Source organism: Hylobates moloch, unplaced genomic scaffold (genome assembly GCF_009828535.3).
Source record: "Hylobates moloch isolate HMO894 unplaced genomic scaffold, HMol_V3 SCAFFOLD_15, whole genome shotgun sequence".
Lineage (NCBI taxonomy): Eukaryota > Metazoa > Chordata > Mammalia > Primates > Hylobatidae > Hylobates > Hylobates moloch.
The window spans coordinates 60525443-60550652 of record NW_026652290.1 but is presented as its reverse complement, the minus strand read 5'-3'; the positions used below and the strand labels follow the sequence as shown (position 1 = coordinate 60550652).

The following is a 25210-nucleotide window of genomic DNA, read 5'->3' as shown; positions in this document are numbered from 1 at the left end:
GTCTTTCAATCACTCACTGCTGTTGCAATCATATATAACAGAATCTGAGAAATATGCAACTTTGAGTAATTGGGAGCTTTTGAAAGTGGGAGAGTAAATAGTAGAAGAATGAATGTTTGAAGACCATATTCATTTTTATTTTAAACACTTATAGGAATAGTGATCTGGTAGAAAATTAATACATTTAATCAAGGCATGCAGAATGTACAGAGACTTTTTTTTGTAACACTCATTCCAGTGATGTAGTAGGAAAATATTCCTAAAGGCACAACTCAACTTCCAGAAGACATCTACAGCAATAGCAGCATCAAAAATGTATACAATTTTATAAAATTTGGAAAATTTTCTAAAGATCTTAGGTAAAACATTTAATATTAGTAAAGTTTTAGAAAGGATTTAGAAAATTTAATATTTTCTAGTAATGTTTTTAGTAAAGTTTTTTAGAATAAATATAGAATAGGTGTTTGTTGGATTACATGAAGGATGAGGCATAAAATGCCCAATATATTCAGTCATTCAGAATCTGAGGCAGTATCCGGGGCTTAATTAGGAGTTCTGGCATTTCCTAAATCTATTAGTTCCATTAGTTATCCCAACACAAATGTCTAGAAAAGCTTCTACTAAAATATTCAGGTTGATTATTGGAAGCTGTCATTACTGTTCTCTTTGAATGAAAATATTTGAAGGATTTGTTCTAGAAAATGCAATCCAGCCTGGAACTCTGTCTTTAAGGTGGGACTGGCATGGCTAGTCCCTACAAGCTTCCATGATCCAAGTACAGATTTACTGTAGTAAAGAAAAATCTGAGTCAAATGTCTGAAGAACAGGGTGTGATTTAGCTAAAAGTGCCAATTTTGTTACAGCATGTTTGGAAAAGTTGCCCCCGAACCAGCTGTCATGAGTATTTCTTACATTAAAATAATTCCCACTGAACTTTTTGAAAGTAAATAGCTGGTATCCAAGAATCTCCCAAAATAAGTCATTGGAAAGTCTCATCAGGACAGGAATCTTTGTCTCTGGCTCTCACCATAAACCCATGTTGACTGTGAAATGAGAGGGAAATTATCTCTGCCACAGTTCAGCCATACCAGGAGTCTGGCTTTGTGTTTGTTCTTACATTTGAAAGCTTTCCCTTAACAAGCTCTCAAATTCCTGGATGTTATATGAAACATTATTCAAATAAGTTTTGGATGATAACCTTGATATGATCCAACTTGTATGCAGCAAATATAAACCTGCTCCAATATTATTATTGCATCTCCTAAAACTTCCCATGGATTTGAACTCTGGCAGAGATAAAGTGGACCCCAAAATGGTCTCAACTAGACAAATGTTGAATAGAACAATTGCTGCCTCCAGTTGCCCTTAACACAAGTATTTGGTGGGGTGGGGAGGAGGACGGTATTGTTTGCTATTCATGGACAGGCTCTTTTCTTTTTTATTCTGCAGACAATGATAACTAATTAATATTGCAGGGTCCTCAAGGTAAGACACATGGGTCAGGTCCTTTGTACCTGGACTTCTAATCATCTCAGATAAGGAGAAAGAGGAAGGAGCAGTAGCCACCTGCCTTTAATAGAAACATTGTTTGGTTTTCTGGCAGGGCTCTGCCAGTCCACTTTGGCTTGGGTGTGGGGTGTGCAACTTCTCACCAAGAGGTCCTCAGGAAGAGAAAGTCTTGGGAGGAGGGGCAGCATGATAGATGAAACATCAGGTTGAAAAAGTCCAAGTATGTTCATCCGTGGTCTCATCTTTAATGTAAGCAGTTGAGAAATTAAGTTGCTCCTGCTGTGTTAGAATGCCTCAGTTTCCCCAAATTTAGCCATCAGCAGAGAGTACATGTATATCCTAGTGGCTGCTGCTTGCAGCAGAAGATAATACTTTTGCATGCATCTCTAAGCACAGCGTGAAACGAGTCCCTAGTGGGAGGAAGCATGACCAATGAGCGTCAGATGTTCAGGCTTTCTGTGTGACTCCAGTCGGGCAGGGCTGCAGGTAGGATAAGACAGGGTTTAGGGAAAGAAAGGAATTTGAAGGCAACCAGAGCGTCAGCTTAACCAACCCCACAGTATAAAATGCATAAAGAGGCAAGTGGGAAGGAGGATGAGTGGGAGGCAGTGGGATAAAAGAGTAGGGGTTGGGGGTGGGGAAGATCTTTCCAAGCCATATATGAGAGCTCTTGTTAACTGGTCGGACCACTCACCAGCATGGGTGACCTTGGGCATGTTACTTAACTTTTCTGGGCCTCACTTTCCTCATTTGTAAAATGAGGATGATAAGTCTACCTAGGTCATCAGATTTTTAATGAAGTCCAAATGAATACATGTAAAACATTCAGGTCTGTCCCTGGCAAATAGTAAGCCCTCAAAAAACATTAGCCTTTAGCATCTGTGGCTCAGGCTTGCTCTTACGATGTGGTTTCATTAGTTTACCTACGGTTTGTACTAAGAGAAGGCTCTTTTGGAACATGCAGAGAGTGTTTTGGAATACCCAGAGAGGCTCTAGTGGGTATTACTTCATAGTTTGAATAAAATGTATGCTTGTTCAGGGAAAGCTTGGAGATCCTTAAGAAATGTCTTTAAGAAGGATTACACCTGCTACTAAGTGTAAATTATTTGTCTAATTCAGTGTTTCAAATAAAAAAAACAACAAAAGAAAAGACTTTCCTTACATATGTACTCACTTGATAATATAATAGGACACTTAGGGTCTCCCTCTCTGGTTTGCTCAAAAATAAAAAGGCAATTAAAGAACTTTACAAAACATTCAGTTTCAAAAAGAAAAAAAAAAACAACGCTGAGGCTGTGCATATCTTGAGAGCAGTTCCTTTCTTCTGCAGGAATGCCTTCTCGTTAGCTCTTAGTTCAGCCTGCATCTCAGAGTTGGGAGGGTGTTGGTTTGAAACAGACCTCTCTGTACAAATCTGCAAAGAGATATGATCTAAAAACCCACCAGAAGGAGAAAGATGCTATGACCTTCCAAATAACTACACAGTCAAGAACTCAAAGGACCTGAAATTTGACATGTGATCAAGGCCAGCACAGGCTTTTGAGAAACACAGACAAAAGTTATCGTAAAGGTGATACATTAACGGGTTCAGTAAGAGAAGGAGGGCAATACTGTTTAAAAAATGTATTTTGGATTATTTAAATCATAAGGGAGTGAGGACTTACTTCCTTACGAGATAGCTAACCTGTTTAGGGTTAATCTTAGGTATCTCCTTGCCAGTGTAGTCAAAACAGTTGGTACAAGTTCATTTCAGATATAAACCATAAATAGCATGGAGGCATAATTATTATATCAAAAATACAAATCACAGCAAACAAATTTTTCTAGAGACTCAGTTATGGTTTTGGTCAGGAAAAGAATCGGCATATTTTCACTAGAGTCTAGCTTCATAGGGTAACCTCGGGGCGGGACTAGTACTGAAGTTATTAGGCAGTCACTGTTATTTGGTGTTTCTTCTAAAGTCTATCATTAATATGTCTCTGACAGAAATTAACCCTGCAAAAAGTGCTGTGGAGAACCTGGGTTTTAATCTAGAGTTTTGCAAGTTCATGCACCCAGCAGTGGCCTAAGGAGCAGAAGGACCAAACTGAAGTGGGTTGTTACTAAATTGTTTGCATTCAACCTTAGTTTTCTTCTTATTAAAAATGTTTTCAGGGCAAATAATTGCTAATGCTTCATAAATAGAAAAAAAAAGTTACAAATCAAATTGCTGTAGTTCATAAGGAAGGAGAATTAAAAAGAAAAAAAAGTTGAACTCTATCATTTGAAAGTTTAGGGTCAGAACCTGGGAGCTTGGATCTTGCCGTCAGTGGCAGTGTGATCCTGAATAGATAGGTTAGCTTCCCTACATAGGAAGCTGAGTAAGTAACAATCTTTCTGTTACACATTAGGAATACTTTGTGAACATTTCTACTGTGTTTACACAACACAAAATAAAGTGATTGCTGATTATTTAGTTTAGGTGATTGGTGAAGTTGGCAGAATCAGCCAAGACAAGCCTGAGATTCATTGTCCTTGACTTGTCTGCCTTGATTACTTACATGGATCTTAATTAGCCAACGGATTGCAGACTTCCTTTCACTTTGTGCTCAGCAAATTTGACAGCAGAGTTGTTTTCCTCCCTGGTGGAAACGAGCAATATTTATATTGCTAAGGTCTAAAAGAAAATTTTTAAAGATGATTAAAAAACTAGAGAGTGGGAAATTTTAGTTTACTGAACCTCTGCGTTTTCCTTTCTCCCAAAGCGTGGCTCCTCATTTCCTTGGGTCACCTGTTTCACTTCTAAACCAATGACTCTCAAATTTGAGGGAGGATCAGACTCACCTGGAGGCTGGGCCCCACCCCTAGAGTTTCTGATTCAGCGGGTCTGGGGTGGGACCTGAGAATTTGCATTTCTGACAAGTTCCCAGTGATGCCTCTGCTGCTGCTGCTGGTCCAGGCACCACAGTTCAAGACCCACAGATGGAACTGGCCTCCTGTCAGTTTCTGAATCGCCCCCGTGGCCGTGGATCCACCCACAGCCTTCATCTCTGCCTTGGGCTCTTGCTTCCTTCGCTGCCTGTCTCCACTTGGATCCCAGGGCTGTCTGGGAGCTCCCAGCTGGGAGCTAACGTGCAGGAGGCCTAATTCCCCACACCCCCTCAAACACATAACTTATATATTTTTAAATGAAAGGATAGAGAACAAGAGGGAATTACAAGCAGGAGTGAATAATTTGAAACTGAAGCTAAATATAATTGCTCTGGAACACTGTTCCTCAACCTTTTTTTTTCCTTATCACCCTTCCCCCAAAGGAGACCTTTAGACATTTTGTTTTCCTAATTGTACTCCACCCCAACCTTTACTCCACTTATGAAATTTAAACTCCACAGATACACTGTATATTTCCTTATTTACTGTGGCCATTTGGAGGGCCAGAGCCATTATAATATCTAAGATTTCGTTCATCCACCGAGAACCAATATTTGCCCCCTTGGAGATGATAACATTCCTATTGACAAATGCATTTTCTAGTCAAGCAAGGTAAAATCAGTAAACAATGGGAACTGTTCATGGGTTCCTCTGTAGGCACACTGCCCTTCTCAACCTTGCTCCAGTGTTACCAAGGCTTCTCTTGTCTCCTCTGTCTGAGAATGGCCTATTCTTCAATTTTCTTAGTACTGCTTCTCTGCTGCTCTCGTTTTCAGAAAAACTCCATCCCATTCTTTTACCCTCAGGTCTAGAAAGTGATAGAGGAACAATAAAGCCACCTAAGAGATCTACAACTCTCTGTTTTCCTTCTTAGTTCCTTACCAACTGACTTCAGGGATGAAACTCCGCCAAAGAGGGAAATTATATTAAAATCAGTACCAGATGCTTCCCTCCTTTTGTCTGACCAGATAGTCTAATGATACCACAACAGCATTGCCCAAGGTCTGAGTTATTCAATCAAGAATAGCCCCATGGGGACTTTATCAGGACAGTCAGTGAGAAGCTCCAACCCTTCAGGAAAGGTCCCCTCAAGGTTTCTTCGCTGCCGAGATGTGCAGAAGTTTCTCATTCTCCCTGCAAGCTTTGGATGGGTGAATATGAGAACATCTCCTTCACCTCCCTCTCCCGGCCCACCCCTCCTTCCCCACACACAGACACCACAAACACACATGCAAGCATGCACAAAGAAAAAGCAACAATTCTCAGAGACTGAATAGAAACCTTTTTTTTTTTTCTAAATACAACTGGGAGTATTTATCCAAATTCCTGTGCCCACAAGGGAGATAGACTTTCACATTTTTTATGCAGAACACTTTCATTTCCTTTCTCCTGTTGCAGATAATACCCTAACTCCTGCTGTGAGAAGCCCATTAGAACACCTTGCCAAACAACAGAACCCTCTACCCCAACTAGAACTGGAGCTGGAAATTAGAGCTTTTTCTTCACTTGGGGTCATTATTTCCTTTAGTGAGCTCTAAAGTAGAAGAGGAAGCTTAGGCCTTGTTAGCCTCCTGCCCACAGTAAACACCTGGAGAGATAATGGCAGGTGGTGTGCTAGGAGAGTACTGTGCTGCTGGTCACATTTTTTAAAAAAATGGAAGTCTGTTTTATTAGGATGGTATATGTACTTTTGTGCCTCTTCTAAATGGAAAAATGGAAGAAATATCACTTAATTCACTGGATAAGATCTTATATCTAGCACAGTTGATGGATTACCAGCCAAGACTCAAAAGAGGCAGATGGCAAATGCTTGGGCTGAAAATCGTATCTCTAGCAGATAGGAAATGGTGGCTCTATTACAATAGCGTCAACCTGCCATGTTAGTGACTCCTACTTCCATGCCTGGGAAAGATGTTAAAGGTATCCTAATCGAGCCTGCTCATCTATGCTGAGGAGTGAGATCCAGAGGGGCATAACATAGTTTGTCCAGGGTCAGCCAGGTGAAACGGAAAAGAGCCAGAGCTCAAAACTAAGATCTTCTGATTCCTACCTGGATGGATCCTTCCTTCCTTTCTTTCTTTTTCTCTCTTTCTTTCTTTCTTTCTTTCTTTCTTTCTTTCTTTCTTTCTTTCTTTCTTTCTTTCTTCTTTCTTTCTCTTTCCCCCTTTCTCCGTTTCTCTCTCTCTCTCTTTCACAGGGTCTTGCTTGCTCTGTTGCCCAGGCTGGAGTGCAGTGGTGAGATCTCAGCCTTCTGCAACCTCTCCCTCTTGGGCTCAGGCGATCCTCCCACCTCAGCTTCCCAAGTAGCTGGGACTACAGGCGCACACCACTTATGCTCAGCTAATTTTTTTCTTTATTTTTTGTAGAGATGGGGTTTTGCTATGTTGCCCAGGCTGCTGGATGGTTCTTTCTACCACACCAGGACACTTCCTCCATTTCCTTTTTCCTTTGTGGTAAAGTCAGGATTATGGTTTCTTCACAGATATTACTGAGATGTGTTAAATCTACAATAGAAAAATCTGAAAGGTCTGTCTGGGTTTAGGCTCCAATTTCCTGAAGAATTAAAAGAAGCAGGATGAGCTTTTTGGCTTATGAATTGGAGTGGGGATAGGAGAGACCAAAAAGGAGAGCCAGAGGTCTAGGACAGCTTTCCTATGTTTTCAAGAGCCTCAGAGTGAGAACCCCAAGACATCTTCCTATGGCTGCCGCGTGACCAACATGGAAACTAAGTAAGGAAAAAAGGAAGCTAGGGGTGAGGGCAGGACAGATTTCCCTTTCCTTCTCGAGTTCCTCTTCTATCATGTGAAACTCTAGAAGCAAGATTCAATGACATCAGCATCTTCGGTGAAAAGGCAGACAGAAGTGGAGGGGTTACGAGAGAGGAATTAGCGACCTTGACGTGCCTGACCTAATGAATGCAACGTAGGCATCCCACAGCTTACTTAGTGGAGGCACCATCTGAAGGTGGCCTCAGTTGCAGGGTTTGAGCCCAGATTAAGCTGTAACTTGACCTAATTCAAAATAAGAAAAAAATAGTAAGCTTTGATTATGTGCCAGGTAAGTGTTGTAGGAAATAGAAAGACAAATATGACATGGATTCTGATTTCAAGGGGTTTATTATTACATAGGAGAGAGAGCGAGAGCTGTATACAAACCACTAAGATACAAGGCAGAATGTGACTGTGCTATTAAAAAGTTAAAAACAAAGTTCTCTAGAAGCCTGAGGCTATGGCTGCAAATGAGCTCTCAGCCAGTATCCTGTGCATTTGGGCCACCATCAGATGTTAAAGAAGGCAGAAGTGAAGGGCCTATGCTAGGGAGTAGTTGGAAGTAGTTGGGGGATTTGGTGATAGAGAGGTTTTCTGTTGACTGAAGAAGCAGCTACTTCTCAGTAGTCATTTGTCATCACTGAGGTCAATTTTCAATTTTAGTTTATGTATTTGCATTCCTAGTTTTGGTGAAATCCCTCTTCCTACTCACAAATTTGTGCTTGTAAATGACCAGTTATTCTTTTCACTTGGGCAGTTAAGCAATAAAAGGATTGCATGTGCAAATTCAGGGGTTTGGAGACAAACACAACGGTGTTAGTGGTTGCGTAACCCCAAACTGGGAAATGGAAAAACTAAGAGATAACTGTGAAAATCATTACTAATGTTTTCTTTCTGAACTATCAAGAAATAAAATTATTTATTTGGTTTTTGGGACATGATAGATGGGGTAGAAAGTTTCCTTAGACAAAGGACATGGTGATTTTCTTTTCTTCTTTTTTTTGAGATGGAGTTTTGCTTTTGTTGCCCAGGCTGGAGTGCAATGGCGTGATCTCGACTCACTGCAACCTCTGCCTCCTGGGTTCAAGCGATTCTCTTGCCTCAGCCTCCCAAGTAGCTGGGATTACAGGCATGCACCACAACGCCTGGCTAATTTTGTATTTTTAGTAGAGATGGGGTTTCTCCATGTTGGTCAGGCTGGTCTCGAACTCCCAACCTCAGGTGATCCACCCGCCTCAGCCTCCCAAAGTGCTGGGATTACAGGCGTGAGTCACTGCGCCTGACCAGGACATGGGGATTTTCTAAGTCGCTTATGCCTTGTTATTTGACTCAGTAGGGTCTACGTTAAAAATGAAAAAGTACAACAACAACAACAAAAACCCAAATAACAAGATCTGGAATATTTTTGGCCATTCCATTTCAGTATAAATGGGTCTAGAAATAAAGCCTAGGCACACCCCGGATAGCCAGTTTGAGGTTTTGTATGGCAGAGATGGCCAATGATTCATCAAAACTTTACCCTCTTCTTTTCATAGTGGAGTTATTGCTGAAAGGTGGCTTCTAAGATGGAGGCTACATTTTTTAGCATGTCCTACCTTCCTGACTCCTTGCATCCAGGTGGTCATCGATAAAATGTGACAGAAGGTGTGCATGTCTCTTTTTCTAGGCCCAGACTTTTAAGAAGTGAGTGGCGGCATCTTCATTTTCTCTTCCCCATCTGCTGGCTGAATGCAGATGGGTGGAACCACAAGACGGAAGTAGCCCGGGTTTTTTAATAATCACACGAAGGAAAGCTGCCTACAAACCAGGCACACTTGCATTGAAGTATTACGTGAATGAGAAACAAAATTCTAGTTTTAGGTAAATTGTATCTGCTACCTGTAGAGCTACAGGGGTCTTCTGTGGTGAGCTTCTCTGGAGGAAGAGCATCCTTCCTGTCCACTGATGTTGGGCTTGGTCATCTGACGTGCTTTGGCTAGTGGAATGTGAGCAGACGTGATGTAGACCACATTCCAGCAGAAGCTTCAAGAGCTATTGCATGACTCCACCATGATCCTTTCTCCTGTTCTAGAACAGCATTTAGCCTGAATCCCATATACAGAAGGGGCATTTAGGCTGGATCCCAGATAAAGAAGACAAGTGGAGCAGAGGGGCGACTGACACGTAGCCAACATATTCCATAGCAAAACATAAACCTTTGCGGTTGATATGGGGATTGCTTGTCACAGGAGAATAACCTAGCAAAAGCTGACCAACAGATTGTGCTAAACCACTGACATTTTAATAGTTATCTAGGCTAGCATTTGGTGTTACTCTACCAAACTGGAAGGATTAAGTGTGTGGTAAACTGGGGAGTGGGTAGCAGTGAACAAGATATCACAAAACATTTTTGTTTTAAAGTACAATTAAATGCAAAATACTCTAACGGAATTAAAATCATAGTAAACCAGCCTGAGCAACATGGTGAGATCCTATCTCTACAAAAAAATACAAAAAAATTAGCCAAGTGTGGTGGCACACACTTGTAGTCCCAGGTACTCAGGAGGATGAGGTGGAAGGATCACTTGAGCCCAAGAGGTTGAGGCTGCAGTGAGCCCTGATTGTGCTACTGCATTCCAGCCTGGGCGATAAATGTGACCTTGTCTCAAAAAAATTATTAAATATTAATTGACAAATCACAACCTGGTAAAACTGCAGACCAATAAATTCATTTTCAAACACAAATTGAATAATGCAACATTAAGGTAATGGACCACTCTCTGGCTCCATGGAGCTATCTGACTTCTGCCAATTGAAAGTTCTTGGCAGAATCTGAAGAGGTGGGTGGATTCATGCCTAAAGATAGAGATGATCCTATAAAGATTCCTCTGTTTCTGCAACCCCATTACAACCTGACTGTGCCCACAACCCCCTTCATGGAATGTCACAGGAGAAGGTTACCAGAAGGGTGCAGATAGGCTGAGGCAACAAAGATGCATTTAAACTTGTCATTTTTGCATGAGACTGAACCCTTCATAGGTACTAACTATTGAAGAAAAGGGCAGGGTCATTTTGGAGCTCCAGGACACTTGGAGATGGCATACCTGGTGAGTGTCTGGAGATGGGATGTGGGAAGGGGTAGAAAGAAAAGCTTATGATGGAACCAAAGTGATACAACTGCCCAGAGGCTCTAATCAGCTAATACCTGGGGACCTTGGGCAGGTTACTCTTATCCCTCACTTGATCAACAGGATGGTTATGAGTAAGAGATGAGCAATTTAAAAAAATAATTTAAAAATGTTGTCATAAGAAAAAAAAAAGAAAATATGCTCTGGTAGGTTGAAAAAAAGTCTGTCGTATTTTTTTTTCCTTTATTTCATTATGACCAGGGAATTTATTTCCACAAACAATAAGTTTATGAAAAATAGTGAAGACATAAAAACAGTTATTCATAAGCTAGAGAATAATAATGTCCTTGGTGATGTCTGATTGAGTTGCAGAAGGCATGAGTTTGCCACCAACAGCTCAGTCACCTCCATGCTCTCCACCACAGGAATGTGGGATGAGGGGGTCTTGTCATACGCGGTGCTACCCAGCTCTTTTAAAAATCTAGTTGGCTCTGTCACATCATACTCTGGCTGTGGTTTCACTTGGGTGACACTGGCCATTCATTCAACATATTCCATTTGGCAGATATCTTCCATTTTTACCCTAGTGACAGTCTTTTACAATTACTTAACTTGGCAGCCTCTTTGCGATGTTAATGGATGTTTTCTAAACAGGAAGGGTGGATGGTGACAAGGACCTGGCTTAGCTCCTCACTGCATGTCATATCACATCCCATTTTGGCTGATCATCAAAAACACTCCCGAACCACGCCATCAGCTCCAAACTTTATTTGAAGAAATTTATGTGGAAAGTTAACTATATTATTATGAGACTAGTCTTAATTTCTTCCTTGTTTTATTAAGAAATTAAATGTGTGAAAATTAGGAGGTTAGTGTATCATGGGAGTTGAAACCGTGGCAGCAGCATGTAAAGTCTATGTCTGGGAATGGTTGAGGCCAAGAGTCAGACTGTGCAATGCTTAGTATTGCGGACTTCAGGGAATAAAATGGATATAAAGATAACTAGGATGCCAGGCACAGTGGCTGACTCCTATAATCCCAGCACTTTGGGAGGCCAAGGCAGGTGGATCACTTGAGGTCAGGAGTTCGAGACTAGCCTGGCCAGCATGGTGAAACCCTGTCTCTTCTAAAGAAAACCACAAAAATTAGCCGGGTGAGGTGGCAGTTGTCTGTAATCACAACTGCTCAGGAGGCGAAGGCATGAAAATCATTTGAGGCTGAGGCAGGAAAATTGCTTGAACTCGGGAGGTGGAGGTTGCAGTGAGCCTAGATTACCACTGCACTCCAGTCTGGGCAATAGAGTGAGACTCCGTCTGAAAAAAAAAAAAAAAAAAAAAACACAAAAGATAACTAGGCAATAACTTTTGCCCCTTTCTTTCTGTTCTTTCACTTGTAAGGTAGTTAATAAAGTCCATTTAGTTACTACCAAAAATGCATTTAAAAGTGTTAAACTACAGCCAAAGATCTATTCTCTTAAAATGCATTGAAATGTTTTAAAATACAGCAAAATATTTATTTTTTTTTTAAATACCAAATATTGGTGTCAACATAGCACAATTATTGTAATTCAAACTTTGAATTTTGTTGTAAGTGTTTTTGCATTTGTATTACTATTATGTACTTCCAGCCTGACCTTTCTCTTTTCCTAGAAGAGCAAATTGGAGTTAGAGGTGAGGGAAGTGGCAGAACAGGAGGCTATAAAATTGATGAACAGCCTGTAGGGACACAAGAAACTAAATATTGATCTTTGTTCTTTCAGTGAGGACTCTTGCGTTTCTAAGGATGTCATTACAGCCATGGCAGTATTGGTTCATCCGATCTGCTATTCAGCTGTGGTTGCTTTCAGCATTGAAAGGACGCTTTGTTCATGGGGTCAGCTGACGACCAGGGAGTTTTCTAAAGTGAGACTTATAGTGAGAAAATTCCTCTCCATGTGTTATGTGAGATATTTGGGGTATGTAGGACTGTGAGGTAAGGAATACAGTTTGCTTTAAAAAATGACACAACTAAAAAAGATGGCATAGCTTATACATTCAAATTAGTGTTATTCTTCCAGGAATCATAGTGGGAGACATGAACTTATCCTAGTAAAGACACCATTTTGCAAAGCATTTTGGAACTCTTTATCTTAGAGTTGCCTTCAGAACTAAGGTTAGGGTCTGTAGACCACTTGGGACTAAATACTTAGTGTTTTACTTCAATTTTTAGCTACGACACAGAAGGTTGATTACTTATTTTTCTCCCTCTAGATTTAACTCCAAATAACTTGGGATATTTAAAAAAATTAAATCTATTCATTTACTCATTCATCCATAGATTCATTTTTTCAATAAGTACTCATTGAATGCCCCTGCATGTCAGGCTCTGTGTTAGAAGTTGAGGATTCTGTGATGCGTAAGACAGAAACAGTTCCTGCTCTCTTGGAGCTGATATAATAAGAAAGACAGACCAAAACCACCCCCGCCACAACATCTAACAAACAAATTAATAAAACAATTCAGAGTTGGGATAAGAGGTATGAAGGCAACAGATAAGGGACTGAGCTAGAGAAATAACAAGAAGAGAAAGGTAGGCTGGGTTGGAATGGGAATGGTGACATTTAAGCACAAATTCAACCTTAAAGGAGGTATCTTTGCCACCACTGGGAGTATTTACATGAATAAACTTTAATTTCGAAGGACAAATTTTTCCATTGTGTAGATATCTTTCTTTCTTTGCAACTGAGACGGAGTCTCGCTCTGTCGCCCAGGCTAGAGTGCAGTGGCGCTATCTAGGCTCACTGCAAACTCCGCCTCCCGGGTTCATGCCATTCTCCTGCCTCAGCCTCCCAAGTAGCTGGGACTACAGGCGCCTGCCACCACGCCTGGCTAATTTTTTGTATTTTTAGTAGAGGCGGGGTTTCACCGTTTTAGCCAGGATGGTCTCGATCTCCTGACCTCGTGATCTGCCTGCCTCGGCCTCCCAAAGTGCTGGGATTACAGGTGTGAGCCACTGCAACTGGTCTGGGGTGAAATTTTGAAGCTATGTGAATTTCCTGTTTTCTGACCACATTTTAATGCCAAAAGATTTACCCAGTTTCACAGAGACTAAGTCACAGAACCATGACTGTGGTAGGAAGCTATATCTCCTATTCTCAGTCTCATGTACCTCCACCTGGCCACACTTGTCCCATTCATAGTACATGCACATTTCAGGAGAGGTTTGGAGAAGTCAGGGTGCTAAGAAAATCTGGGTGCTATTTAGACCTTTATAGTTTATTAAATGAATAAGAAAAGTTTCATTAGAAGTTCTCATTTTGTGGGAAATAATTAGATTTCTGTTGATGTGGCTAAGGAATAAATGGCAATACTACTAGATAAGTAAATTATTGCTATTGTTACTCAAAAGAAACAGATGTATGGCCAAGTTTCCTGCCCCCAGATATTCTTAAAGAAGTTTGGATCCTGTTTCCTTTGCCCTTTGTCACTTTGAATGCCAGTGTAGATTTACTGGATAAAGACTCTATGCTGGGCATGAGCAAAAATATCTTTCTTTAGAATCATTAACCATAACTTTATATCAGGTGGATTAATGTTCACTTTTATTTTTTAAACCAGGCCAGACGTGGTGGCTCACGCCTGTAATCCCAGCACTTTGGGAGGCCGAGGTGGGTGGATCACTTGAGGTCAGATCGAGACCAGCCTGGCCAACTTCGTGAAATCCTGTCTCTAATAAAAATACAAAAAATTAGTTGGGCGTGGTGGTGTGCACCTGTAGTCCCAGCTTCTCAGGAGGCTGAGGCACGAGAATTGCTTGAACCTGGGAGGTGGAGGTTGCAGTGAGCCGAGATCATGCCATTGCACTCCAGCCTGGGTGACAGAGCAAGACCTTGTCAAAAAAACAAAACAAAAAAAAAAAACCACACACACATGGTGGTGGCTTTTATGTGAATCAAATCCCTTTTACTGAGTCTTTCTAACCCTTAGGAGTTGTCCCAAAGACTTCCTGTGGCAATGTAGTCTGTGGGGTAATTGTATTAGGATAATAGGGTTGAAACATTTCATAATTTAATGAGTTTGTGGATTTCTTATTCCCAGAATTAAAAAGAACCTCTATGAATGTCAAATTTAGTAATTATCAAACTGAACAGAATTTGGCTCTATTTAATCAACTGGCACACACTCTGTAGGTAACAGCATGATTTGGTATTTATAAAGAGCCTATTCCCCCTGCTCCTACCCTTAGACACCAGAAATTCATTAAATGTAAAGCCTTACATAATTCTGTAAATAAACTCACTTATCTGGAATGTTCCTAGCCTCAAATTAGGTATTAAAGAAGAGATATCATTCTTTTGGGACAGGCCTTCGGCTTTCCCTAAAATGTAGTGGCTAGGTGTGGCCCAGAATACAAACTGGCTAGAGTTTGATGGAATGTAATGAATAACAACAACAACGATAATAAAACGCCAAGTCTCCTTGGTGTGAAAGCAATAAACAATTGAATTTTGAATTCTTGGGAAAGAGACGAAAATAGGATCTAGTCCTTAAGTGGCCTAAGGCCTAGCAGATTCCTTCTGGCCTTAGGTTACATACATTTGGGTTGATTTGGATTAGAAACATGAAAGTACAAATTTTGCCTTTAATTACATATTTTTTCAGTAGTACTCTTGCTAAATGTCCAAAGAAATATAGAGCTAGACAATGATAATAGCTTAGATTCATGTCGCAAGTGTTTTACATGGTTATCTTTTAACCCTCACAAATAACCCTAGAAGGGATACTATTATTATTTTCCCCTTTGAAAGATGAAGAAACTGGGATCCAGATATGCTAGGCAACATCCTGTAGAATAATCTGGCTGCAAACCCAAACAAACAGAATGACTACAGAGTCTGAGATGATAAGGACAGGTAATACTATCTCCCAAACTCTGCTGCCTCTCCACTAAGGGGTAGCAGATTGATAGCAAGACCTTTTCATAGGAGGATCACTCAGTGCTTTGCTTAAATGTAATGATAACTTCCCCCACCAATCCTTTGGTATGGTTTATAGGTTTTTTTTTGTTTTTGAGACAGAATCTCGCTCTGTCACCCAGGGGCTGGAGTGCAGTGGTGCGATCTCGGCTCACTGCAACCTCCACCTCCCATATTCAAGCGATTCTCCTGCCTCAGCCTCCCAAGTAGCTGGGATTAAAGGCATGCTCCACCACGCCCAGCTATTTTTTTGTATTTTTAGTAGAGATGGGGTTTCGGTGTGCTGGCCAGGCTGGTCTCAAACTCCTGGCCTCAAGTGATCCTCCTGCCTTGGCTTCCCAAAGTGCTGGGATTCCAGGTATGAGCCACCGTACCTGGCAGACTGGAGTGCAGTGATGCCATCTCGGCTCACTGCAACCTCTGTGTCCCAAGTTCAAGGGATTCTCATACCTAAGCCTCCCGAGTAGCTGGGATTACAGGTGTGAGCCACTGCACCCTGCCTGATGTGGTTTAAAAACCAAGAACTGGGCTGGATGCCGTGGCTCATGTCTGTAATCCCAGCACTTTGGGAGGCCAAGATGGGTGGATCACTTGAGGTCAGGAGTTTGAGACCAGCCTAGCCAACATGACGAAATCCTGTCTCTACTAAAAAAAAAAAAAAAAAAAAAAAAAATTAGCTGGGCATGGTGGTGAGCACCTGTAATCCCAGCTTCTTGGGAGGCTGAGGCAGGAGAGTCACTTGAACCCAGGAGGTGGAGGTAGCAGTGAGCCAAGGTCACACCACTGCACTCCAGCCTGGGTAACAGAGTGAGACTCCACCTAAAAACAAAACAAAACAAAACAAAACAAACGAACAAATAAACAAAACCAAAAACTGACTAGAGGCCCATCAAATGGAAAAACGATTTGTGTTAAGGCACTTCTTGCAAAACTGGCAGATAGGGGCAGAAAGAGAAGAGGCTCTTACCTTCACTTCTGGGACTTCGCCAATGGCCAGTGCTCTTCTAAACTCCACATAGTGAAAGACAAATAGTATTTTTTCCAGCAGTGGGCTCATTTGCTACTCCTTCTGTGTTTCTCCCTAGGGGCCAAAATTCCTGGCAAAGAAAAATGAAACCAGGATCATAGCCATAGAAATCAGATTATAAAATTGCTTCCTATCTGAATTCATATTCTAACCTTTCTTTAGTGCTTTCATAAACCATCCCAGACTGATAGAATTATCTTTTTTATGACTCATGGATATATTTTACTTTGCCATTTTTATCCTCTTTACTTTGAGGGAGAAGATCAGATGATGAAGAAGATTCACCCTGTAGTGCTACATAAGATTTTATTTTACCCTAACATTTGGACTATGGACCTAAAAAAAGAAATATGTTCAGCTTAGTATTATGTATAAGAAATACTTTTCAAAGTTTTACAAAAACATAATCCAATGATGAAATTTATTCATTTAAAAAGCATTTGTTGAATTCTTTCTAGGTGTCAAGCACTGCAGTCGATTCTGAAGATATAAAAATAAACAAAACATTCCTGCCCTCAAGACACTTACACTCTTATGTGTAACATTGTGTGACCATTCATCTGGGCCTTCCTGAGACAGTCTTGGTTTATACCTGTTTTCCCAATGTAAGTATAAATAGCACCCCCTTTCACTCTCAAGTGTTCCTTTTTAGATGATAAATTATATATACCCTAGTAATAATATTTCCCACTAGATGATGTTTTTAAAATACTTGTAATTCTTGAATATAAATACAAAGTACAAACAGCAAAGGACCAAAAATGTACTTGACACTCTGTTTTCATTTTGGAATCACTATTTCTGTCACTGAGCGTCAGTTTAAGTCAGCTCACTGGGAAAATGTGAACTTGGTTCACATTATTTTTGTTGTGGTTTTACATTGTTTTACAAAATGCAGCTGCTATCCAATCTCTATAGGGAGGAAGAAATGAATGGCATGAAAACTTAAGAAGATGAGAGAATACTGCAATAAATGGAGATCATAGTATGTATCATATCACATACTCAACTCCAGTTTTGGTACAGGCCAAAGATGAATAGGGCACAGAGGTCTTTAAGGGCAAAAGCAGTGTCAGGTAGAGCAGCCAAAGCAATGGCTGAAGGCAGTTGTTGTCAAGGACCTCTGATCTTAGAATTCAACGTGGCATGTGGCTTTCCCTCAGACTCTGGTTTCTACTCCATTTCTAAAAACACTCAACTCAATGGTTTTTAAAACTATCCGCGATGTACTTTTGTGAAAGGTTGGTGTTTGCAGAACTTCTCATTACACATCATTCTGTGTACTGTTGTCTGAATATGTATACGTATGTATTTTGATATTGAAGACAGACTATTTTTAGTTTCCTTTGGATATGTTTGGAGAAACTCCTAACTGTTGCTATGCTGCTATGGAAACGGTATCCACGTATACTGACATGTTTACAATTGCTTAAAACACTATAAACTTTCCAGGGCAAAGGCAAACAGCTTACTTCTATCAAAGTTGCTCCATGCTTTCCTTTTTTTATTAGTTTATTTATTACTCTCAGCCCCACGTTGGAATCTGTTTCATCTGTGCCTGCATTAAAGAGATTTTTTTTTTTTTTTTTTGCTGACCTGCATATTCGTTTAATTGATTTCACATTCACAACTACAGTGGCGCTGACAGCCAGTGAAAAATTTTCCCTGAAATAAAAAATATTCCTTGTTAGGAGTTAAGAATTGAATACCTGCTAGTTTCTCAGATGAAAAATGGAAAGAATACTTCTTTAGAGTATGTTGACAATCTACCTAGAATTTTCAAGTGTAGGAGACTTTGAAAGTAGCTTAAATGTAATGATTGTAATTATTATTTGTGTATACAAAATGAATTCCTAATTGCTAGGAAACTTGCAAATCTAAAAAGGAGGTTTATTGCTTTTTTTCAAGCATAGGAAAAACTAGGTGGCTGACAATCTTTACAATTTTTGGAGAAAAGAATCTTAACAAAACCACAGGAAAGAAAGTGAATAAGAACCTGTTTGTTTGAAGACATCAGAAAAGTGGTTTTTGTCAGGGCTGTTTTCTAGGAGTCAAAAAATATTTGAAAGTAGAATCTATAATTGTGACTCATACAGCAGTGGGTCCTGATTACATAAAAAAGGCATACACGCTCTAGTAGAGCATATTTTTTAATAGAATTTTAAACCCAGAGTACTTTCTCCTTTAAAATCTCTTTTCCAAAATTTGATACCTATTTTGCATAAGTATATAGTAGAACAAATTTAGGCTATCATGATGGAGTCTACTTTCCTCTCCCTTCTACTGAAATCTCCTTTTTGTCATCTTCTTGAAATGGTCATTTTAAGTCACACATAAAAAACAAAACAAAACACCAAATAGAAGTTCTATGGGAATGGAAATGATTCACGGAGAGCTGGTTGCAGCAGGGAACTGGGCCTTGCTTGCATCTGGAGGTCAGGGCTCTGTAGAGCCAGCACTTCCCCCTGACCCAGGCCCCTTTCCAGCAGTGTTTATATGCTTTCTCCGCTTCAGCTGATCAGAGGATATTCCATTCTAAGCCTTTCATGGGACAATGTTTATGTGATTTTTTTTTCTTCTTTTCTGTGGGGAGGATTCCTCCCTGTCTCTTGGAGCTTAGCAGCACTAAGAAATGTCATCCTAAGGTCACATTTAGATTAAAACCCAGTAAAACCTGATGGACTTGTTATAGCAAGTGACTGTGAGGGACATGCACAGTATGATGACTGTGGCTTGCTAGTCTACCAGGGGGACAGGAGCTAAGCTAGGGTGGGTCACAGGAGGTCCTAACGGGGAGGTGAATCTGCTTTAGCAGCAGCTCATGTCAAGAGGCTGGGTGTTGCGGCATTAATTCTCCTGGGTTGGGAGCCTGGGCAGGGTGGGTGTCAAGTGGCTCTGGCAACTGGACCCCTTCGGGGTTACCCTCAGGATCAGGATGAAAAGGAGGAAGTCAGGCAGGAGCAGCAGCGCGGTTTACGCAGAGAGCACCCCGGGCAGCCACAAACTGGCTTGCTCCGTTCAGATTTCTCTTAAACAGCAGTTTTCCGTTTGTGTTCTATGGCCTCTGAGGGAATTTCCCAAATTAACCTTCACTAAGCTTTCCCGAGGGACTGTTTTTGAGGGCTGATGGGGGAATTTCCCCCTTTTGACCACACTGTTGCCCAGAGACTTATTGCTGCTCTTCATCTGGGGATTTTCTCACTGGCATTTTGCTACTTCCTGTTTCCCAAGAGTCTCTGCTCTCTGGGAACTGAAGAGTTATCAAGAGAAGGGGACAAACAGCCTTTAGGAAAAAGGGGAGGAGGGTATATTTAATACAGTGGTGCTTTTCTTCCTCTCCTTTAGTTCTTTGCTACAGTAACTTTGGATTTGAAAATCAGGCCCAGGGAGCTTGCTGAGAGCTTTGGATTCATTACTCTAAGCATTCCACAGGAACTTGAGTTGTACGGTGTAATCACAAATCACATAAATGATTGGTTTATTAGAATATCTTTCCTCTATTTGGGATGGATAGAAACTCCTGTGTTAAAAGAAACCACTAAAGAAATCATTACTCCTTTTACCCAGCGTCAGCCATGGCACTGGGGCTTTGCATACATTTCTCGTTTGATGCTAGCAACAACCTGGAGGAATAGGGCTTATTCAGACTCATTTAATAGATAAGCAAACCAAGCCTCGAAGATGCTCTGAGAGGTTAACTGACAACCACATTTTCCCGGCTGGTATTAAGCAAAGCTCCAATTCTGTGGATTCCTAAAGCCTATGCTCATATTTACTCAGCTATAAATTTGTATTGAATTGGGGATTTGTTTCATGGGTCTTTTAGGTGCTATTACCAGGAAAGCAGCGGGAGAGACCCCGAGAAGAAGTAGATCCCCAAAACCAGAGGCGAAAATATTTTAGGGAGCAGTATTGATAGTCCTTGGCTTAACCCTGTGCACTTGCCAGGCCCTTTTGCCGTGTCACCTGGAAAAAGCTGCTGACTTGAAAGGTGACAGGAATAAATATATAAAAGAAACTTCAACTGAACCAATTCATTAGTTCTTTCTCTTAGAGAACCTTTCCATCTAACCACTGCTGTCACCTTGCTACTTCCTACCCTAGCTTTGTACATTTTATCAAGGGTATTAGAAATAATTCCCCTGGGGACAGGTCTCAGAATCTCTCTGGCCCTGCTCTGTGGAAGTTGACATCTAGAGAAAATAATGTTCTGGAATTGCTCTACCTCCTTGACTCTTCATGCTCTTAAGCCAGTTGAGTGTCTGTGCATGCATGTGTGCGCGTGTGTCTGTGTTCTTGTGGTATGAGGTTCTCAGGGGGATGGATTATTAGCCACAGTTGACCTTTGCAAAGTTCTCCAAGTATTAAATATTTTCACTTCCACTGGAGGAGTGATCAGCATACACGAGGGTGCTGGAAGCAGCATGGGGAGTGACCTGGCTGTTCCTGGGAGTTCCTGAGGAAAGGGGGTGCAAAATCTGCATTGGTGCCCCCTGCTTCCTGCACACTTTGCAGCAGCTCTTCCTCTCCAGGGTCTGTCTAGGAGGGCTCATAGCTGTATCGTCTTCATCCACATAGTGAACTCTGATAACCACCAAATGTTGAGAGTTGACTAGTTGCCTAATAGTTTACCTGCATTGACTTAACTTGATCCTCACCCATGAAGGTAGGCAAAATGATTCCGTTTAAAACAAAACAAAACAAAAACAGTGAGAAGACCAAGGCCCTGGAGGGTTAAAATGGCCCAAACCTGCCGGCCGGGTGCGGTGGCTCACGCCTGTAATCCCAGCACTTTGGGAGGCTGAGGCGGGCGGATCACGAGGTCAGGAGATCGAGACCTTCCTGGCTAACATGGTGAAACCCTGTCTCTACTAAAAATACAAAAAATTAGCCAGGCATGGTGGCAGGCACCTGTAGTCCCAGCTACTCGGGAGGCTGAGGCAGGAGAATGGAGTGCACCTGGGAGGTGGAGCTCGCAGTGAGCCAAGATCATGCCACTGCACTCCAGCCTGGGTGACAGAGTGAGACTCCGTCTCGAAACAAACAAACAAACAAACAAACAAACAAACAAACAAACAAACAAAAATAGCCCAAACCTACCTAACTAGTAAGTCAAGGGGTTGAGATTCAAATATTGGTTGGTCTGATTCATAGTTGTAGCTTTATTATGGCCGGGGGTAGGTGAGTGGAGTAAATCTTATTTATTTTTTAATCACAGAAACTATATCATAGCCTTGAAGTTGCAAATATACAAGCTGTTATCATTTCAAATAATCAGGTGGTAGAAAGAGAGCAAGATCCTAATCAGCACAATGCCCAGGCCAGGGAAGGAAGGTGGCGCGACCCAGAGGCCCCTGGCTTGACCAAAAGTGGTATTTGGAAAAGGGGGTGCTGACACTCTTTTGTGCTGAAGGGGACATGGTTTTCTTATCTTCACTGTTTCCAAGGCATCTTCTTAGTGGTGGCTCTGCAACTAGAGAGGGCTAAACAAGCAACGCCAGGTTTAGGCTTTCATCCCATTCTGTTTGAGAAAAAAACAAGTCTTCCCAAATCTAGTACTTTACAACACTTCATAATTAAGCAGCCAAGAATCTGTCTTTCAGTGTTTATGCCCAGTCACTGGTACACATTATAATCAAAATCCCTTTTCCCTTCAAAGCAGAGTGTCACTGCCTTTCCCACTATTCTCCTGCAGAGGAGCAGGGGAAGGAAGCACCAGGGTCCATCACAGAGGTGAGAGAAAAGTTCTGCTTCCCATGCCCAGTATGATGTATGCCTCTCATGTATCACACGGGGTCCACGCTGAAAGATGTAATGTGCAAGAACCTTGAGAAAAGCACAGCTGTGTCTTGGTGGCAAGAAAGGCACTTCCATCAGGAGTTTGTCCAAGTTCTAATCCTTACCCTTCTCTCCAAGTGCCACATCTTAATCAATTTCAATCCGTTGAATGTTGTCCCTGTTCATTTGGTGCTGCTATAACAGAATACCTGAGACTGGGTAATTTATAAAGAACAGGTTTCTTTCAGTTCTGGAGGCTGGGAAGTACAAGGTCAGGGGCCTACACCTGGCAAGAGCCTGTGTGCTGTGTTATCCTATGGCAGAAGGCAGAAGAGCAAGATAGTGTGAGAAGGAGAGAGGGTGAGGAAGGGGGCCTGTCTCTTAAAGTCATCTCTTAATGATCTCACTCCTCAATGCTGTTGGGTAGGGGATTAAGTTTCCAACACATGAACTTTATGGAACATGTTCAAACCATAACAAACATAAAAATCAAACCAAACCATACAAAAATACTCTGAAAATATTTTGTCTTTTCAAATTTGAAATGACATCTGTAGGTTTCTTCATGGCCTGTGGAAAATGGTGTGGTGGCACCACCTGGTATATGGGAGTTTGGCAACAAACAGAATTACCCTCTTCAAATTCTATCAGACCACAGGTAGATTAGGGGAATTTTCTAGTTCATTGCTACCTGTGTACCAAGAACAACTGGTTCAGAGGGCTCTGGCTTGGTGTGACAGGGGAAACCCATACTGCTCAAACAAGCGCTTACTGCATGAAATCTGGCTCTAGAAAAATCTTGCACTACTACTGACTCAAAATTTATTTATTTATTTATTTGAGACAGACTTTCACTCCGTCACCCAGGCTGAAGTGCAGTGGCACCATCTTGGCTCACTTCAACCTCTGCCTCCTGGGTTCAAGCAAGTCTCCTGCCTCAGCCTCTCGAGTAGCTGGGATTACAGGCACCCACCACCATGCCCAGCTAATTTTTGTATTTTTAGTAGAGTTGGGCTTTCACCATGGTTGTCCAGGCTGGTCTCGAACTCCAGACCTCAAGTGATCTGCCTGCCTGGGCCTCCCAAAGTGCTGGAATTATAGGCGTGAGCCACCGTGCCCAGCCTCTGACCCCAAATTTATCATCACTTTCTTCAATTTCTATTCCAATGGATTAAAATGTAAAATGGAGCCAAATGTCCAGTGGCAAGTTAACATATTATTTGAACTTAATACAATTCTCGATTTCTTCATTCCTTAATTTTTCTTAAAAGACAAAATATTTCATTCTTTTAAATAGTTCTTGTTCTTACCCCGATGGTCATGGGCAAAGATTCTTATTTCCCAGTGGATGAGAGGGAACCCTTTATATTTTTGATCATGGATATGGTTTATGTGCTCATCCACACTCTTGCTCCCCGTATCCATCAACTCTTTGACTGTGTTGTTGCAGGTGCATTGGGTTGTTTGGTCCTGGAACTTCTCCAACTTGCAGGTCACCAGGGCCTGAGGATGCAGCTTTCCCTGCAGTACTTTTTCTGCTGCATGGAGGCATTGTTGCCCTCATGGTAGCCGGCGCTGCATGGGAGCAGGAGGCCCTGCATCCTCCTCATGTTCTGTCTTTCTGCCACCTCCTAGACCCAACCCCATGCAGTACCTGTCTCTCCAGTGCCCAGATGAACTTGGGAGGGCATGCCTCCCCCTTTATTGGCACTTCCTGGGCTATCATTGTCTTTGCAGGTCTCAAAACTAGTGTTCTTAACCATTCTGCTATATTACAATTGGAATGTTGCTAACACAGACATAGGTTTCACACAGACTTTAGCAATACATTCTTTTCTGTAGTATATTAAACATAATTTCAACATTTATTCTTGCACAATGAAACTACTTATACAGCTAGGTGAGGAATGATCTGCGTCAGTGAAAGGCATAAGATAGAACATGTTCTTTTTACTTAGAGATCATCTTTACTATGATTGTGGGTGCAATAAATGTTATCTCTTTTGGAGGATATTTTCAGAGCTATTTAAATTAAATCAGATTTTTAAAATGCAAGCTTCAGGATATTACCAGTGATTTAGATACCATGATATGGCTTAGGTATAGTTTGAATAAAGAGCAAAATAGCAAAAAATTCCTGCTGTTCTCACCTCTCCAAAAAAAGAAAAGTCTTAAAAACAAACAAACACACATGCACCTTTGGGTTTGAAGTTAGCCTTTGTTATTAGCACAAGACACCAAAATTACAGTCAAAATTAGTCACTGGAGTTATATCTGACTTTTAAGACATGCTTCCTCCTCTCTCTTTATCTTCCTAGCACCCACATACCAACTCACTGCCTTTCCCCATTGTACAGTATTATTGGAAGTAAGACAGTGGATGCTAAGAGCTGCAAGGTCTTGGGTATAAGTGGCAAAGGTTGCTGTGCTTATGCTTCACAAGGTGCTCCTGCTGAGATAAATGGTAGCATTTTGAGAAGATGGGAGTGAAGATCCTAAAACATATATCAATTTGAGAAGGCCTCTTTTGCTCTTTCTTTCCTTCTTTCTTTTTCTTTCTTTCTCTCTCTCTCTTTCTTTCTTTCTTTCCTTCTCTCTCTCTCTCTCCCTCTTTTTCTTTTCTTTCTTCTTTCTTTTTTTTCTGAGATGAAATCTCGATCTGTGACCCAGGCTGGAGTCCAGTGGCATTCTCAGCTCACTGCATCTCCACCTCCCAGGTTCAAGCAATTCTCCTGACTCAGCCTCCCGAGTAGCTGGGATTACAGGCGCGTGCCAAGACGCCTGGCTAATTTTTGTATTTTTAGTAGAGACAAGATTTCACCATGTTGGCCAGGCTGGTCTGAAACTCCTGACCTCAAGTGATCTGCCCGCCTCAGCCTCCCAAAGTGTTGGGATTACAGGCGTGAGCCACTGTGCCCGGCCTGCACAGTTTCTTCTATAATGGAGATGATATTATAATCTCTAAAAAGACCTTGTACAGAAAAGAGAATTCAGATTGTTAATTCCATTGTAAATTGTTAATTTTCCAATAATGTTCTAGTAATTACATAGTATTTAGTAGACACTTATTAGACATGTTTGCCTGTCTGAAAAAATAGGACATTCATTTAGCAAGTATTAATTTTACATGCTAATGCCTAACAAAAACACTTAAGAA

The 25210-nt window shown here is 41.3% G+C and overlaps 1 long non-coding RNA gene across 1 annotated transcript; it reads right to left on the bottom strand.

The window, feature by feature from the left end:
• Window positions 1-115: 115 nt before the first annotated feature.
• Window positions 116-20434, bottom strand: LOC116484311 (uncharacterized). The gene is made up of 6 exons (XR_004252499.1): window positions 18272-20434; window positions 17985-18080; window positions 16216-16345; window positions 7328-7430; window positions 4050-4165; window positions 116-786 (listed from the first exon to the last, which is right to left on the bottom strand). It is a non-coding gene; the product is annotated as an uncharacterized LOC116484311 (long non-coding RNA).
• Window positions 20435-25210: the final 4776 nt, after the last annotated feature.